This window comes from Crocodylus siamensis, chromosome 13, assembly GCF_052110815.1.
Source record: "Crocodylus siamensis isolate JL-2025a chromosome 13, ASM5211081v1, whole genome shotgun sequence".
In the NCBI taxonomy this organism is placed as follows: Eukaryota; Metazoa; Chordata; order Crocodylia; family Crocodylidae; genus Crocodylus; species Crocodylus siamensis.
In genome coordinates, this window is record NC_143407.1 from 4,241 (window position 1) to 21,069 (window position 16,829).

Genomic DNA, 16,829 nt, shown 5'->3' on the forward strand with positions numbered 1-16,829 from the left:
GTAGATTTATATAGAGATGTAGATATATGAACCTGGAGGTATGCAGAGCTGGAGAAATATAGAAAGGTAGATATATAAAGCTGGACCTATTCAGAGCTCAAGATATTCATTGAGGTAGCTTTATAGTGATGTAGATATGTGAAGCTGGACGTATACAGACCTGGAGCTATACTAAGCCGGAGATATATAGAAAGCTAGATACAGAAAGCTGGAGATATTCAGAGAGGAAGATATATAGAGATGTAGATTTATGAAGCTGCAGATATGCAGACGTGGAGATATTCAGAGAGGTAGCTTTATATAGCTGTACATAGATGAAGCTGGAGATATGCAGACCCAAAGATATATAGAAAGGTAGATATATAAAGATGGAGCTACTCAGAGCTGGAGATATATAAAGCTGGAGATAATCCGAGCTGGATATATTCAGAGAGGCAGATATATAGAGATGTACATATATGAAGCTGGAGATATAGAGAAAGGCAGATATATAAAGCAGCATCTATTCAGAGCTGCTGATATTCAGAGAGGTAGGTATACAGAAATGTAGATATTTGAAGCTGTAGATATGCAGAGCCGGAGACATATAGACAGGTAGATATATTCAGAGCTGGAGATATTTAGAGGTTGATTTAGAGAGCTGTAGATATACGAAGCTGGAGATATTGAGAGATGTAGCTATTCAGAGTGGTAGATATATACAAATGTAGATATATGAACCTGGAGGTAGAGCTGGAGAAATATAGAAAGGTAGATATATAAAGCTGGACCTATTCAGAGCTCGAGATATTCATTGAGGTAGCTTTATAGTGATGAAGATATGTCCAGCTGGACGTATACAAACCTGGAGATATACTAAGCCAGAGATATATTGAAAGCTAGATATAGAAAGCTGGAGATATTCAGAGAGGTAGATATATAGAGATGTAGATTTATGAAGCTGCACATATGCAGACATGGAGATATAGAAAGGCAGATATATAAAGCTGGAGATATTGAGAGCTGGAGATATTCAGAGAGGTAGATATACAGAGATGTAGATATATGAAGCTGGAGATATGCAGAGCTGCAGATATTCAGTGAGGCAGATATATAGAGATGTAGATATATGAAGCTGGAGATATGCTGAGCTGGAGATATATACAAAGGGAGATATATAAAGCTGAAACTATTCAGAGCTGGAGATATTCAGACAGGTTGATATATAGAGATGTAGATATATGAAGCTGGAGATATATAAACAGGTAGATATATAAAGCAGCAGCTTTTCAGAGCTGACGATATTCAGAGAGGTAGATATGTAGAAATGTAGATATGTGAAGCTGGAGATATGCAGAGTCGGAGATATATAAACAGGTAGTTATATAAAGCAGCAGCTATTCAGAGCTGAAGATATTCAGAGAGGTAGATATATAGAGGTGTTGATCTATGAAGCTGTAGAGATGCAGAGCTGGACATATATACAAAGGTAGGTATATAAAGATGGAGCTATTCAGAGCTGGAGATATTCAGAGAAGTAGATATATAGAGATGTCGATATATGAAGCTGGAAATAAGCAGAACCTGTAGATATATATAAGGCTGTAGATATTCAGCGCTGGAGATATTCAGAGAGGTTGAAGTATAGAGATGCAGTTTTATCAAGCTGGAGGTATGCACAGGTGGACATATATAGAAAGGTAGATATATGAAGATGGAGCTGGATATCACAGTATAGCCCTAAATAAAGAAAAGCTGGCTCTGTCAGTTCTGATTCCACCACAACGCAAAGTCTGATTTCTTCCACAAGGACCACGGGTGGGGAGTGACGAGGACAGGAATGCCCACAGCGTTGTGCACTGGTAAGATTCCGAGAGGCTTTAACATTGAAAAGATTTAAAAAAAAATAATGTTTAACCAATCCCTATATGTAGTGGCATTGCCTTTTGATCATGGAAAAAGGGTAGCTTTGAGGAGCTAATCAGAGATTTGGGGATTTCTTTTAATTCTGAGAAAAGCAGGATCCCTAGTAATAAGTAAAGGAAAGGCTACTTACCCAGACTGTTGTCTCTTACCCTGCAAACCTGTCCTCACCATAACAGAACTGTAGGCTTGTCTGTCAAAAGATTGAACAGTACCTGGTTCTCCATAATGTGCATCACTGATTAAAAACACCCTCTACGTCCGTCACGCACAGCTGAAGCTGTATAAAGAAAAGTCATCTCATAAACTCCAAGCGATTTCAGGGGCGAGTAACAAGAGCCACAAATGGGACACGATATGCTGAGATCAGCCAAGGAAATCCAGGCTGAAAGTTACTGCTACTGGCTAAAAGGTAAAAAAAATACATATTCTGCCCCAATTCATACTCTCAGAAAACATACCTGGCAATTTTGATCTGGAATGATTATACTTAGCGGACAAAAGAGGCCCCTCCGTGCAGAACCATATTCCGTCACTGCTAAAGTACCGAGCGTCCGCTCGAGTCCAAGGTGAGGATTCCTAGGGAGTCCTGAACACTCCGCGCCGTTCTTCTGCTATGCTACATTACTCCTCCCTCCCAATACTCTGATCCCAGAAGCGGTTCAGTCTGAAACACCACGAGTAGCATGCGAGAGAAGTTTTGGAGGGAGTTGAGACGTATAGGCCAATAATCGCATGCAATGCTAATGAGGCAACCTCCAGAAAGAATGGTCCCAGGCCTCGCTTCAGTTTCCCTGCTCTCCACTCTATTGGCCAAGCACTCCTGACCTCAGACAAACAAGTTGGAATACACAAATTTCAACGTGAACTCTATAAAACCCCCGCACAGAGGTAGAGATGTGCGATTCTGGAACCGGCCTCAAACCTGCAGGACGGATTGCAAGGCGGCATGGCACCTTCCCACCCGGTACTGTGTATGCCTTTGTATTCTTTGCTTTACGTAGCTGCTGTCAGCAAAAGGGCCTGACTACTAATATCCCAATAGTACATTTTGTGAAGGAGCTTGCTCCAGCTTATCTTCTTCTTCTACTTCTCCAGAGCCATCCCGGGTGTAACGTGTGCATCTCCTGACACGAGGGGGGCGCAAAATACTGCCCCCGGGCCAGATCCAGCACGTGGAGGGACACTGTCTGTTCCTCGGTCCCGCCCGGCCCAGGCGCTGTCCAGCCTGCGGCACACCCTGCCATCCCTGAGAACGCAGCAGGGCTGTGGCTGGACTGCCATTCTAGGCAGCCTGGACAGCAGTGGTTTCTTCCAGCCATCACTGCCACTGGCCCCAGCACCGTGCTACTGGCAGGTTCCCGCACGCACAGCCCCGATCCCGGCCCGCCCCAGCTCTGGACGTAGCCCAGTGGAGGAGACCGGCCGGAACCCGCGTGTACAGCCCTGACCCTGCTCTGGACTCACCCACCCACGATGATCAACGGCACCGGCAGCAGCAGTCGAGCAGAGGCTGCTGCTCGGTGAAAAAGCAAAACTGTTCCTCCCCTGCTGCTGGGCCCTTTTTGCTGCAGCCGCTCATAGCTTGCGCCCAGGCTGCCCTGCATCTCCTCTGCACTGCTGCCGCTGCCCCAGCAGTGATGGTGGCAGAGGAGCAGCAGGGCAACCTGGGTGCAGGCTCCAGGTAGCTGCAGCAAGAATAGCTCAGCCCCTGCGAGAGGGAGGGGCCATTTTTCCCCCACGCCAAGCAGCAGCTTCTGCCCGACGCTGCCAGTACTCAATGTGGGTGGGTGGGTGGGTGGTCTGGAGCAGGAGCGATGCGGGCAAGGGTTGGGCCACGAGCTGTGCACACAGGTTGTGACTGGTCTGCTCTGGCTGGGGTGAGTCCAGGGCAGGCGTGGGGCAGGCTGGCATTGGAGCCGGGATTGTGCACTGTCGGTAGTGGCAGAGATGAGCCGCACAGCCCACAAGCTTGGCACATTTGGGGCTCAGGCAGAGGGGGCTATGTTGACTGCCCTGCCGCAACTCCCAAAAACTGCCTGTGTGGCCCACAAGTCCAAATAGTTGCCCGACCCTGGCTTACACCAACCTTCGCCATATACAGGAGACAACGGTACCGCTCTGCACAGCCAGAGGAGGAGGGACAAGGAAACTGAAACAGATAAACACCTTAAAGCCGAGAGAAGCAAAGAGCAGGGGGCAAGGAAGTATTCTCCCCACCTCCCCTACAACTCTCTAAAGGAAGTTGGTAAAAAGTGGTGCAGGCCTGCTGCGGACAGGGACAGGACAAGGGATTTCATGGGAAGCCTTTAGAGGAAGGATGAGGCTAGGAAACACTGACAGAGGCTGTCCAGTAGGACAAGGTCACAGGGCCTGGATATTGGGCGTATAACGGTCAGTGGCTAACAAGTGCTGAAGCCTGCAGAGATCAAAGTGTTCAATGCCTCATCCAGGCACAGGGAGGGAGAATACAAAGCCTGTGGGGTCTGGGCCCCCTGGATCCTGCAAGCCAAGGGGCAGGTCATTGCTTCTGGAGGGTGCTACCGGCAGTTAGAGGCAAGAGCCGCAGTCACCGGAGGTGTTACCAGAAGAGCAGGACACGCAGATGACGCACCTCCAGGCAGACGCCTAAGCAACTGCGGGTGCGTTCTGCCCGCCAAGCGTGTTAGAGGCAGAAACTCGTACTCACCTGTTACCTGTGGTGCCTTGGATATTTCCAAGTCCCACTGCTGTCACGCTGTGGAAAGAAAGGGCAGACCCACGTTAGCCAGTTTCATTTGAGTGAGAAGGCACGCACCATTAACTGCACTGCAGTGGATGAAATGACCCCCCTGGGCCAACCCAGCACATTCAGAGTTATCAAATCACCATGCGCACACACCCAAAAATCCCCTTTTCTACACACATTTCTACCAAAAAGGTTTCCAAATCACCATGCATTTTCCCTCAGACAACATAACCATATGTCCATACGCTTACCCAATTGCCACACAATTTCCCACAGCTCGCACAAAATAGTTCCCAAATCACCCTAAAGTTACCACACCCTTTTCTAAAAATGAAATCACCGTATTTCCACACATTTCCAAAGGAAGGTCCTATACACCACAAGGTCCTACATTCCACAACAAAAATCACATTTCCAAATATTTCCAGGAAAAAGTTCCCAAAGCACCACAGAACTCTTCCAATACCACCATATTTCCCCAAACCTTTCCACAAAAAACTTGCGTATCACCACACAAAATGACAAACCTCCCAGCCAAAAAAAAATCACCACACTGACAGAAAAACGGTGGTCAAATCAGCACACAAAACCGCCAGTTTTCCACGTGTAAACCACCACATATCCAAACACAGTCACACATGTGCCCACAAAAAAAAGTTGTGCAACCTCCATCACCATTTCCCTCACACAACACAACGCAAGCATATTTCCACACACTTACTCAATCACCACAAACTATTCCAGACATCCCACAACACACCAGTCGCACAAAAAAAGTTCCTAAATCACCCTAATATTACCAGACTATTTTCCACACACACAATCATATATTTCCACTCACGTTGCCACAAACACCTGCCAGATCACCACTTTTCCACACAAAAATCACCATATTTCCAAAACAAATCCTTTATCGCTACACACCATCACGTCTTCCACAAAAAGCACATTTCCACAAACAAGCTCCCAAATCCCCACAGAATTCTCCCAATACCACCATATTTCCCCAAACCTTTCCACAAACGCATCACCAATTTAGCACAAAATGACTAACCTCCCACCAAGCACATCACCACTTCCGGATAAAAAGGGGATTCTCAAATCACCACAGAACAAACTGTTTTCCACACACAAGCCGTCACGTGCCCTCAAAAAAGGTTTCCAAATCCCCATGCTGTTTCCCCACACAACATAACCTTATTCCCATGCACACCATTTTCCACAGCTCCCACAAACACCAGTTGCACAAATAGTTCCCAAATCACCCTAAAACTACCACACTGTTTTCCACAGGCATAATCACATTTCCACAGACATCTCCAGAGAGTTCCTAAAACACAGAATCACAGAAGCTGGGTCGGAAGGGACCTTGTAGATCTTCAAGTCCGACCCCCCCGCCTGGGCAGGAGAAAAACTGGACTCAAATGACTCCAGCCAGGTAGGCACCAAGCCTCTTCTTAAAGACCCCCAGGGTAGGAGCTAGCACCGCTTCCCTTGGAAGTTGGTTCCAGCTCCTGGCCGCCCTGACCGTGAAGTCGTTCTTGCGGATGTCTATTCTAAACCTACTCCCCAGTAATTTGTGTCCATTGTTCCTTGTTATGCCTGGCGGGGGCCTAGGGGAAACAGTGTCTCCCCCAAACCCTTCTGGTCCCCCCTAGTGAGTTTCTAGATGGTCACCAGGTCCACCCTCAGCCTTCTCTTGTGAAGGCTGAACAGGTTTAGGTCCCGCAGTCTTTCATTGTAGGGTCCCCCCTGTTGTCCCCGGATCATGCGGGCGGCCTCCTCTGGACCCTCTCCATGTTGTCCACATCCCTCCTGAAATGGGGCGCACAGAACTGGACGCAGTACTCCAGCCGTGGCCTGACCAGCGCCGCATAGACGGGGAGGATCACCTCCCTGGCTCTACTTGAGATGCATCTGTGGATGCACGACAAGGTCCGGTTAGTCCTGCCAACCGTGACCTCGCATTGTCGGCCCATGTTCATCTTGGAGTCAATAATGACTCCCAGATCCCTTTCTGCCTCCGTGCTCTCAAGAAGGGAGTTTCCCATTCTATAAGTGTGCTGCTGGTTCCTACTGCCCACGTGCAGCACCCTGCACTTGTCAGTATTGAAACACATCCTGTTTATGTTAGCCCACTCCTGTAACCTGTCCAGGTCTTGCTGCAATCTCTCCCTCCCTACTAGCATGCTCACCTCACCCCAAATTTTGGTATCATCAGTGAATTTAAACAGGCTGCATTTCACCCCGTCGTCCAAATCGCCGATGAAGAAATTGAACAGCGCAGGCCCCGGGACCGAGCCCTGGGGGACTCCGCTGCCCACTTCCCCCCAGGTCGAATACGACCCGTCCACCACCACCCTCTGAGTGCGACCCTTGAGCCAATCTGCAATCCATCTGACTGTGTAGGCATCAATGCCACCGTCGCCTAGTTTTTTAATGAGGATGGGGTGGGAGACGGTGTCAAAGGCCTTGCTGAAGTCTAGAAAGACTACATCCACGGCGACACCTGCATCCATTGCCTTTGTGACCTGATCATAAAAGGCAATCAGGTTGGTCTGACAGGACCCGCCCCTGATGAAACCGTGCTGGTTGCCCTTGAGCATCATCCCTGAAGCCGGCCCATCGCAGATGTGCTCCTTGAGGATCTTCTCAAAGAGTTTCCCTAGGATTGAGGTAAGACTGACGGGCCTATAGTTGCCCGGGTCCTCTCTCTTCCCTTTTCTGAAGATGTGGACCACGTTAGCTATCTTCCAGTCATCCGGCACCTGGTCCGAGCACCACGAGCGCTCGTAAAGCCGTGCCAAGGGCCCTGCAATAACCCCAACTAGGTCCCTCAACACCCTGGGGTGGAGAGCATCTGGACCCTCTGACCTGAACACGTCCAGCCCCTCCACAAGCTCTCTAACCCGGTCCTCCCCAACCTGAGGTCTGGAGGCGTTCCCCTCGAGTCCATCTGTCATCACAGCGGGGAAGTCCCGGTCCCTGCGCAAGAAAACGGAGGTGAAGAATTGGTTAAAGAGTCCCGCTTTCTCCTCTGGCGCAACCACCGGATTGCCCAGCGTACTTTGCAGGGGCCCCACATTACCCGGTGCCTTCTTCATCCTCCCTATGTATTTGAAAAAGGACTTTTTATTATTCTTGATCTTGGACGCTAGTCACCAGTTTTCCACACAAAAGTCACCACTTTTCCAAGAAACAAGGTCCTTTAGTACCACACACAAACACCAGTTTCTCACAAAAAAAATTTACATTCCCAAATCCCCACAGGACTCTCCCAATGTCACAAAATATCCCCAAACATTTCCACGGTCCCCCAGTCTCTCCCAGCTTGGCTGGTGCCCCTCACTACCAACCTGCAGCCACCTGTCTCCCCAACAGCCTTACCAGAGGGAGGCACACCAGCTTTCTCCTGTCCCAACCCCCTAGTGAATGGGGAAGTGGGTACATGTGTGGGGGCATAGGTGACACCATTGGTGTTGTGTCAGGAGGAGCATCGGAGGGCACGTACCATCCCCTCCCCGTGATTTCTGCTCCAAAAGTGAGGCAGGGGGCACAGGGCTACAGTTTGGCTGGACCAGCGCCAGGCGGGAGCCACCTCTGACCCAGCAGGCAGGACCTGGCACGGGAGGGCAAAGCAGGGCAGGGAGACTCAGTGCTGCCACTGCCATCACTGCCAGGAGCCCCACGCCAGCCATACTGCCATGGCTGCCAAGGCGTGAGGCAACCACTGTCCACCCCTTTTGCAGCCCTAATGCCATCCCTCAGGGACCCCCTAGGGCCACACTCACAGCATGACAGGCTGGCGGCGACCCCTCAGACTTGGAGCCACCTGCTTCAACTGCCGCAGTGCCACCTCAGGCCAAGCCAGCCATGCGCTCAGCCCCACCTCAGGGCTGGACCAGGCCTTATGTGGCCCTAGTGCCATGGGCGGGAGGCAGAAGGATGCAATGCACCCCACGGAGGCCACCCTGCTGGGATAAGAGGTGATTCCCCCAGGGTGAGCCTGGGAGGGCCCGGCCCTGCAGGATGGAGGAGCTGCCAGGTCTGGGCAGTAGTGGAATAAGTGCAGTGGGGAGTGAAGGGAGCCTGTTACCCTGCCCAGGCCCCGCTGCTGCGCGGTGCCAGACAAACCCACTGCGTGACTGGGAATGCTGGGGCAGGAAGGCCCTACCTGACCCCTTTGTGGGGGGCTGGCACCTCCCTCCCTGTGGAGCAGGATTGGGATATGAGCACAAGAGAGGTCTGCAGCTCCAGCTCCATCCACAGCCCAAGCCCCAGCTCCTGCCCGTGGGGGCAAGGGGAAGCCATGGCTCCACAGCTGGGCAGTGTCCCCTAGGGGTTTGGTTGTGCCTATCATAGTTTCATAGTAGGTTGGGTCGGAAGGGACCTGATCAGATCATGGGGTCCGACCCCCTGCCATGGCAGGAAAGAGTACTGGGGTCAAACAACCCCAGCAAGGTGTTCATCCAGCCTCCCCTTAAAGACCCCCAGCATAGGAGCCAGCACCACTTCACTTGGAAGTTGGTTCCAGATCCTAGCCGCCCTGACTGTGAAGTCGCGCCTCCTGATGTCTAGCCTGAATCTGCCCTCTGCCAGCTTGTGACTATTATTCCTGGTCACTCCTGGTCGTGCTCAGTGGAACAGGGACTCCCCCAGTGCCTGCTGGTCCCCCTGACTAGTTTGTAAACAGCCACTGGATCCCCCCTCAGCCTGCTCTTGTGGAGGCTGAACAGGTTCAGGTCCCGTCACCTCTCCTCGTAGGGCCTGCCTTGCTGTCCCCTGATCATGCGAGTGGCCTCGTCTGGACCCTCTCCATGCTGTCCACATCCCTCCTGCAGTGCGGCGCCCAGAACTGGACGCAGTACTCCAACTGCGGCCTGACCAGTGCCGCGTAGAGGGAGACGATCCCTTGGACCTGCTCGAGATGCATCTGTGGATGCATGACAAGTTGTGGTTGGCCTTCCTGACCGCGTCCCCATACTGCCGGCTCATGTTCATCTTGGCATCGATGATGACTCCAAGATCCTTTTCTGCCTCTGCACTAATGAGAAGGGAGTTCCCCAGCCTATAGGTATGCTGCTGGTTCTTCCTCCCCAGGTGCAGTGCCTACACTGGTCAGTGTTGAGACCCATCCTGTTCTCATCCGCCCACCCCTGTAACCTGTTTAGGTCCGATTGCAGCCTACTCCTCCCATCTAGTGTGCCCACTTCCCCCTACATCTTAGTGTCATCTGCAAATTTGAACAGGGTGCTTGTTACCCGCTCAACCAAATCGCTGATGAAGATGTTGAACAGTGCGGGCCCGAGGACCGAGCCCTGGGGGATCGCCGCAGCCCACATCCCTCCAGGTCAAAAATGACTCGTCCACCACCACTGTCTGGATGCAGCCCTCCAGCCAGTTGGCAACCCATTTGACTGTGTGGGTGTTGACGCCACAGTCCCGCAGTTTTTTAATGAGAATGGGGTGAGAGACAGTGTCAAAGGCCTTCTTAAAGTCCAGGAAGACTACGTCTACTGCTACCCCTGCATCCAAGGATTTGGTGACCTGGTTGTAGAAGACCACCAGGTTGGCCTCAAATGAACCCGTGTAGGTTGCCCCTGAGCATAACCTCCCCGCTGGCCCCTTGTGAACATGCGCTAGGATAATTCTCTCAAAAAGCTTCCCTGGGACTGAGGTAAGACTAACTGGCCTATAGTTTCCTGGGTCCTCCTTCCTCCCTTTTTTGAAGATGGGAACCACGTTGGCCCTCTTCCAGTCCTCTGGCACCACACCAAAGCACCACGAGTGCTCGTACAGCCGTGCCAGGGGTCCCGCAATGACCTCTGCTAATTCCCTCAGCACCCTGGGGTGGAGATCATCCAGACCGCCTAATTTAAATACGTTCAGTCCCTCCAGAAGTTCCCTGACTAGATCCTCACTGACCCTAGGCCTGGGTGCGCCTCCCTTCGGGCCTGTGGGGTGTCTACTGCCCCCTGCCCGTGGCTTGCTCTTCACCAGCAGTTTCTTGTTTCAAAAGGAAAAATACGGGTTATTCTGCATTTTTCCACACGAAGTGGAAAGCCTGCTGGATCCCCGCTAATTAGAGTTCCCATTGTATAAATTGCCTTTATAAAAAACATTTTTTCAATCGTTTTTAGCCGCTCACCGTTCTTTAGGCTCTAGAAAACATGCACGAACAGGTTTAGTCAGTTCGAGTTAACTTTAATCAAATCCAAAGTGAACACTACAACATTTTATTTCAGCCCTGCAAGTACTGTCCAGAGGAAAATACCATATGTACTAGGTGTATTTCTTACTGCTTTCAAAAACTGTGCAGATGACAGACCTAGGAGCGAACAGGGTCAGTTAAACCTCAACGTAACATACCCAAATACAGTGAAAGGCACTGTAGTTCCCCCACCGTTATTTTAACATCTCTGCCCTTAAGCATCCTTAATTTAACACCTCTGCCCTTACTAATCTTCCATCAAAAAACAAAATCAGGAAAGACTTCCAAACCTTTTTTGGTCTTCAGGCATAACATGAAGTTACACATCATACTATAGCTTAATTTTGAAGTGCGTAGTTTCAGTGCTTTCTAAACCCTTTGGAAAATTGTCTGACTGTTTTGCTTCTGTTCTTGTTGTAAATGTAAATGTTGTTCGTGCAATTCCTATGCAACCATCTGACAGGTATCTGACAGGCTTTGGTTGTTCTGGCTTTCATTTCAATTCTATACACGGTGCTTTATTGCGTGGAAGAGCCAGTCCATTTTTGTTGTCCAGCTACCCTGGTGAGCATCATTCATCTGTTTCATGAAATATTCCAGAGCTTCCTGCTCGGTTCTGTCCACTGCAAGTGTCTTTCGAACATATGCGATATCATCTAAAGACTGTAATTCTGGAATGCCTGAGCCAAGCATCGTGGAGAAAAGATTTATGACGAGATTGGCCCTCTGTCGAATTGCTAAATAAGCCTTACAACACATCTCTTGAAACCTTTCAAACTCCCGTGTTTTGGTACATTCTTGGGTTCCTTTACTAATCACTATTAAGAAATCTTGAGTTAGGATGAATGGTACACGCTCTCGTTTGTAACCAAATTTTTTCTTTTTGTGATCCAGGAAGGGCCCAAAATCAATGTGAAACAGCTGTCCATCTTCCTTCACCGTTATGTTGCTATTGTGACGGTCCCCGATTCCCAGTACGAAGGTAGCGACACAATATCCAGCACAGGAGTGTGTAAACAAGTCAATAGCTGCATCATACTTTTCTCCTTGGTTCCTGTGGCTCGCTCTTCACCAGCAGTTTCTTGTTTCAAAAGGAAAAATACGGGTTATTCTGCATTTTTCCACACAAAATGGAAAGCCTGCTGGATCCCCGCTAATTAGAGTTCCTATTGTATAAATTGCCTTCATAAAACACATTTTTTCAATCGTTTTTAGCCGCTCACCATTCTTTAGGCTCTAGAAAACATGCACGAACAGGTTTATTCAGTTCGAGTTAACTTTAATCAAACCCAAAGTGAACACTACAACATTTTATTTCAGCCCTGCAAGTACTGTCCAGAGGAAAATACCATATGTACTAGGTGTATTTCTTACTGCTTTCAAAAACTGTGCAGATGACAGACCTAGGAGCGAACAGGGTCAGTTAAACCTCAACGTAACATACCCAAATACAGTGAAAGGCACTGTAGTTCCCCCACCGTTATTTTAACATCTCTGCCCTTAAGCATCCTTAATTTAACACCTCTGCCCTTACTAATCTTCCATCAAAAAACAAAATCAGGAAAGACTTCCAAACCTTTTTTGGTCTTCAGGCATAACATGAAGTTACACATCATACTATAGCTTAATTTTGAAGTGCGTAGTTTCAGTGCTTTCTAAACCCTTTGGAAAATTGTCTGACTGTTTTGCTTCTGTTCTTGTTGTAAATGTAAATGTTGTTCGTGCAATTCCTATGCAACCATCTGACAGGTATCTGACAGGCTTTGGTTGTTTTGGCTTTCATTTCAATTCAATACACGGTGCTTTATTGTGTGGAAGAGCCAGTCCATTTTTGTTGTCCAGCTACCCTGGTGAGCATCATTCATCTGTTTCATGAAATATTCCAGAGCTTCCTGCTCGGTTCTGTCCACTGCAAGTGTCTTTCGAACATATGCGATATCATCTAAAGACTGTAATTCTGGAATGCCTGAGCCAAGCATCATGGAGAAAAGATTTATGAAGAGATTGGCCCTCTGTCGAATTGCTAAATAAGCCTTACAACACATCTCTTGAAACCTTTCAAACTCCCGTGTTTTGGTACATTCTTGGGTTCCTTTACTAATCACTATTAAGAAATCTTGAGTTAGGATGAATGGTACACGCTCTCGTTTGTAACCAAATTTTTTCTTTTTGTGATCCAGGAAGTGCCCAAAATCAATGTGAAACAGCTGTCCATCTTCCTTCACCATTATGTTGCTATTGTGACGGTCCCCGATTCCCAGTACGAAGGTAGCGACACAATATCCAGCACAGGAGTGTGTAAACAAGTCAATAGCTGCATCATACTTTTCTCCTTGGTTCCTGTCCTTGAGCCATTGATGTAATGCATGACTGTTGAACTGCAGTGCCCCCTTTAGGCCTCCTTGGCACTGAATCTGCATGATTGTATGAGAACTTCTGACCACCTCAATAAGGCCCACACAATCGCCGATAGACAAACAACCGTAAGGCAACATCCGAATATCAAGACCCTGATTTTGCCAGATGTTTTCCATAATTTGAATAATCTGAAGCGTTAGCATATCCTGACGTAAATCATCCCCGTTCTTAAAAATTATCTCATTGTTCTGAAACAACAGTTCAGACATAATATCTGGGTTTTCCCAGCTCAGCCAGAGAGGCCTTTTTGCAGAGGACATAATCCTGCACTCCTCAAGTCTGAGGTGTCCTAGCCGATGGGCAGGGTTAAGAGGAGAGATAAAACCTTGCAAAGCTTCCATGAAATCTGGTTGTCTCATTTGTTCAACGATAAACTTCATTTGTACCTTTGGTACTTCATTCTTCTTCTCTTGCTTGAGAATATCAGTAAGGTTAATTAGTTTCTCCATTGCTTCCACCTGCCTGGTCAGGTGTTTTAGGTAAGTCCCACATGCTCGACAGTAGGACTCCAAAAGCAAACCAAATCTCTGACGTACAACTCTGTTGTGCATTTCAGACTTTAAATGCCAGAAAAAAAAGTGCCCTATTCTTTGATTGGTCAGTGCCTTCTTGAGTAAAAATCTCACCAGCAGATTATCCAAGTATGGTTCATATTTCAGAACCTGTACTAGCTGGATTAAGTACTGAGACAGTTGGTCATCTGTCAAATACTTCTCCAAACACTGAACTGCAAATGATCGCACCAGTGGATCAGGATAATTACAGAGCAATAGCTCCATTGCTTGTTCTGGCTGGATTGGAGGCCAGTGTTTTATCAAGCAGTACATCTGGGCTACTGCATGTCTAGAGCTCCATTTCACGGACAAAAGCAGTTTGGGTAGAATTTCTGGGATATTCATGCAAGTATGCCTGTGGCTCCAAAGAAAGTCTTTCTCTTGCTCAGTGATTTCAGAGAGTGAATCTCTTGCACAAAGTGCACAGAGTTGTTCTTTGTCACTTTCTCTTACTTCGGCATCTCTAGCTAGCCTCTTACTCAGCACTGTATGGCTGCAGTTACACCCCAGTTCCAGGGAGAGAGCCTTCATGCCACCGTCTTCAACTACTGTCATGTCCGGAAACTTTACAGGACCCCTAAACCAATCAAATTCTAGCTCTAGACACGGCGTTGCCTTCTTTGGATTTGACCCAGTAACACCAAGAGGATTCAGCAGAACGTCTAGCGCATGAGGTACCGGCCACAGGTGCAAAGCCATTTTCCCAGATACAAGAGTGTGCATATAATCAAACATGTTTATATTTCCCCAAGCCAGCGGGCAATGTTCCTCTTTCACATCCTTTCTTTCCTTGACAGAGCAGATGGAGAGGCAAAGCCGAGAAGCACGTGGGAGATCAGAAACACGCATGTCATACGACAGCCATTCGTTCCAGCTAGGATCGGAACAAGGTACACTTTGAGTATTCACACAGTCACACAACAGCTCACTTCCATGATAGATACCTGTTCGGACATATATCTTGGCAACGTCCTGCGTATTCACGTTGACGTACGTTGCACAGAGAATTCTTATTCTGAGGTTGGTTTTTATAGACCAGAGGGATTTGGCTGAAGCGTCTATATTCACGTATGGCATATCTGGACAAACGCGTGTGGAATAATACGGCATTTTAAAGGTATCCAAAGGTAGCTGCTCATAAAGGCTTCCTTTGGTCATCAGCATCAGATTGGGCATGAGGCCAACCATTATATGGTGCCTTATGTACTTATACTGGCTCAGAGGGTAGTTTTCTAGCAAGTATTCATCACAGCCGCACGCTTTTAACACGTAATTGCCCTTGCACTCTAAGACGCAGCGTTTTAACTGTTCGGGCGACAGCAACATATTCCGTCCTCGCTTTCTGATTGCTTCAACAATAACTTGCTCTGGCACACAGTCATGGTTGATTTTTAACCTGTATTTCTGCTTATTACTTTGCGGGGTTATAAACCATATCACCACCCGCAGTTGCCCTGCATCGAGTTTATCGTACAGCGGTCTGGGCAGCTCCGGCGAAGAGTCTACGTTGGGAGTGCAGACACACAAAGCTCTGCTGTGTGGCGGGTCAGCCCCTCGAAGCTCCACGGCCTCTTTGCAAACACCGAGCATGTTTCTCCTGAAGTCTTGCACCTCTGGGTCCTTGGCTGCCTCCAGTTCGCAGATGGGCATGCCGATAGCTGTCCCGATCTCTTGATTCAGGATCTTCTCCTCGCGGTCGCAGGTGGATTCAACAACTTTCAGAAATGGATGAAAGAGCCGTAGGTCACAGAGCCGCCGCATCTCATCGAAAAATGCTTCCCTTTTTGCATCTCGGGTGACGCTGAGGAACACGTACCTGGATTCATCTTGGAGGAGGTGGTGGAGAGGGAATTTCTGCGCTTCCTGGAAGAGCCGGTGCTTGAGGGTGAGCAGCGAGGCCGTGCGGGGGCTCTCTAGGGACACCATCACCCCATTGGGGAGCAGACAGTCCAGCACCACGGTGCAGGGCATCACCGTGGAGCCCCACTGGGCCCCGGGGGAGGGTGCCGGGAACATGTCCTGCCTCTCCCGACCCCCACTACGCATCAACCCGCACTCCACCGCCAGGGGGCAGCCCTGCCTCGTGGCCCTGTGCTGTCCCAGCCAATGAGAACCCGCCCACAGCCAGTCCTCGGCGCTGCACCAATGGGAAACGGCTTAACATCCTGTCCAGCCCCTGTCCACCAATGGGAAACGAGCACGGCAAGGGGGGGAAAAAGCGGCTACGAACACACCAATGCAGGGCTCAGCCAGTAAGAGGTGTGCTAGCAGCCTGGCCCCGCCCACCAGTCGCCTCGGCGCCCTCTAGCGCAGCAGAGGACCAATGGGAAAGCGCAGCAGAGGACCAGTGGGTGGACTCTTGTGATTGGGCTGCCGCCGCCCCTTTCGCTGTCACTCGAGGCGGCCGCCCCAGGCTCAGCAGGGGTCCCGAGGGACGCCGGCCTTCGGGCGCGTGACAACCGCGTGGCTTCCCTCGCCCAATGGGGCGTTCCGGGAGAAACCTAGCGCGCCAATCGCGAGCCGCCGGGCGCACGCGGCTCCACGTGGGCGCCTCTCTGCCACGTGGCCCCGGCACGGCCGGCTTAGCGGCTCGTGTGCAGCTCCGTGCCGGGGCCCGGGCGCCTCGTGCAGCTCTCAGCCCGGGGCAGCGCCGCGGCGCACCCTCCCCGGGCGCCGGCCGCGCGGCGCTGCTCCTGCTGGCCCAGCACACGAAGCGCCGACGCTGCAGCGGCACTGACGTGACTCGCGGTTCCTACCGGCAACAGCCGGCTTCTCGTTTCGTTTCCTCTTGAGCGTTTCTGCAGGCGGGTCTGCGAGGCCACCCTGCATGCGAGCCAGCGCTGGCTTCTGCGGGGCTGGGAGGGCCGGGGCAGGAGGTGGCTGCCTGGGGGGACAGGGGACAAGGGGCAGGACTTTGCTCCCCATCTTTCCAGCCCCAAAAAGCACAATGCTGCAGGAGCAGGCCCTTTCCCAGGCAGGGCCTGCTGTGGACTGGGACTTGCCGAGCTGGGCTCAG

At 50.0% G+C, this 16,829-nt stretch overlaps 1 pseudogene; it reads right to left on the reverse strand.

Annotated features, from left to right (window-relative positions):
* Positions 1 to 12,625: 12,625 nt before the first annotated feature.
* Positions 12,626 to 15,829, reverse strand: LOC149853598 (phosphatidylinositol 4,5-bisphosphate 3-kinase catalytic subunit alpha isoform pseudogene; annotated as a pseudogene).
* Positions 15,830 to 16,829: the final 1,000 nt, after the last annotated feature.